Below are 2,482 nucleotides of genomic sequence, written 5' to 3'. Positions count from 1 at the left end.
CTTCACAGAATGTAGAGAATCTTTGATAAATCTGTTACAATCTTGAAGAATGCTTCAGAGAATCATGGGAGTTGGGAGAATTGGTATTAAAAAAAAATGAAAAATATTTGGAAGATATAGGTAGCTATTCAAGGTAATTGTCACCTTGCAAAGATAGTTATTCCAAAGGTTTGGGATCTAGCTATATATATATAGAGAGAGAGAGAGAGAGAGAATGCTTACATCCAAGGCTTGTGGTGGATCCGTTTGGCTTAAATATGAGCACTGTAGTGGATGTAATTTGCCTCTACATTTATCAAAGATCGAGTAGAATTGTGCTTCAAGGGCCCTCTAAACCATAAAGAGTGGCGTCTATCGTAACACGTTTGCTATTTAACCTAGGATATTTCTAGAAAATTTTAGGACAAGGCTTTGAAGATGATGATATGGGACATAATGTCGCGAACATGTTAAAGGACACAAGAATTATTTATTGCACAATGCCCCACCCGGTCGGGTAGTTGACATGTGGTTCTCCTTGATGGATGTGTAGTAACACCATTGGTTGTTGTTTCCCCCATTATCAAGCTTAGTTGGAATAATCTTTTTTATCAAAAAGTTTTGAAATCCACCTTCCCTCACTTACAATAACCAATAACTTGCTTTTCAACTAAAAAAAAATTAAATAAAAAATTATTGGACAGTAGAAATGAGTGGAAAGAAGACCAACATTGTTACGGACAAAGATTTTTGGGGATAAAGCACAAGATGATGATGATTGATTGATAATTATAGGCAAGGATTGGAAATTACACTAAGTCAGTTTTATTATTCCTTATTTTAATTCAAGTAAAAGTAACTTTTACCTCTCAAAGCCCAAATTCCTCTAATTTTTTATTATTATAAAAGTTTATATTTAAGATTTTTTTTTTCTTCTAAGATCACTTTTAGCTAAACACTTTAAGCCTCCAACACCAATCAGACGGCAAACCTTAGGATTAGGATCACAGGCTATTATGAACCTTTTATGCTTTCTTCTGAAAATTGAATAGAGGCATAGCTTTTACATATTGCCACACCAGCTTTTCCATTTCTTACTCTCCAAGAAAACTCTTCAATTTCAGTTTCTACCAGGGTGTTAAAAACACTAAAAGGGCTGGTTATGAGGGTGAAACAGTGATTAGGGAGGTAATCCCTTCTTCTTCTTCTTCTTGTTATTCTATGTAAGCCTTGTTGGTGTATAATTATCCTTATTTGGTGTTTAAGATATAATTTCATCAAGTGTGAAACCTGTTACAAGAGAATAGCTACAACATTCAAACCTTGGAAATGACCCTTTAAGGACTCTTACTATATATCTCAAGATAATTAATACATGATCCAAAGTACCTTAAATTACAGAACATTAAAGTATCTACTCTTCTGCTGCAATCTATCCTAATATAACTTTAACTTAAATATATAAGTAGCAAACCCATATTCATAAAATTTCACACATAATTAAACACTTATGAAGATAACCCACCACTCTGGGGAAAAAACCATGTTTTAATTCAGTTTTTCACTAGTGGTGGCTTCGGTGTGTGTCGGTTATTAGCTCCCGGTCCTGGATAATCTTGTCTCTCCACATCCATCTTGTCTGCTATAGCCTGTTTTCATCAAAACATGCATTATAAGATTCCTAGGAATTTTTCTTACAATTGTTGTATTTTCTTTTAATTTTATGTAACTTCATGATTAAAATATTTTATGCTTCTGAATGCTTGAGAATATCATGGGCTTATCTTATATCCTTGTATTTCATATATATTTACATTGGGTTTACAAGGAAATTAAATTTAAAGCAGTTTTCACTTGGATCCTTTTAAAAAAATTTAAAATAGTTACAAAAACCTCATGAAATATAAAATTTGATCATCAAGTTGGTAAAACTACCTGATGAGTATTCTCTGAAGCTGTAAGAGCTTGTGTTTGTGTTTCATGAAACAGACTTCTAGTCCCTGTAACCATACAACAAACAAATTCTTAAGATGTAGAAGAAGAAGAAGAAATGGTTCTTCTTTAAATATGTGATAAATGGAGATTTACTTGTTACTGGGACAGCATTCAAGGAAGTGAGGTGAGAGAAAACCAATAGAAACACTAGTAGATGAAGGTAAGTGGCTGCCATTTCTCTATTACAGTATGTTATAGTGATAATTTGATGATTGTTGTTTCTCACTAAGCTAGTGCTCCTTTTATACTTTTTTTTTAGCACTGTCTTTGGATGTTTGTGGTGTTGGGCACATACATCATTTCAACAAAGTCAAAAAGTTGAAACCCTCTGATGCAAATGGAGGTTTACCTAACTATTACTCTCTCTCTCTCTCTCTCTCTCTCTCTCTCTCTGTCTCTTTCTTCTTTCGTTTTTAATTGGTGTGAATCACAAATAATAAAAGTACAGATTTTGCTTTTCTGAAGGAAAACAGCCTTGTTGGTTCATGGGTATTTGTACATTTGGGAC

General features: G+C 33.4%; 1 long non-coding RNA gene across 1 annotated transcript; it reads right to left on the bottom strand.

The window, feature by feature from the left end:
- Positions 1-1,302: 1,302 nt before the first annotated feature.
- On the bottom strand, positions 1,303-2,226 carry LOC147399093 (uncharacterized). Its single transcript, XR_015180194.1, has 3 exons — positions 2,068-2,226; positions 1,915-1,979; positions 1,303-1,628 (listed from the first exon to the last, which is right to left on the bottom strand). It is a non-coding gene; the product is annotated as an uncharacterized LOC147399093 (long non-coding RNA).
- Between the last annotated feature and the right edge of the window lie 256 nt (positions 2,227-2,482).

Source organism: Akebia trifoliata, chromosome 7, assembly GCF_017979445.1.
Source record: "Akebia trifoliata isolate Shusen 1 chromosome 7, ASM1797944v1, whole genome shotgun sequence".
In the NCBI taxonomy this organism is placed as follows: Eukaryota; Viridiplantae; Streptophyta; class Magnoliopsida; order Ranunculales; family Lardizabalaceae; genus Akebia; species Akebia trifoliata.
Note: the sequence above shows the minus strand (reverse complement) of the source record. Positions and strands in the feature narration are given on the sequence as shown.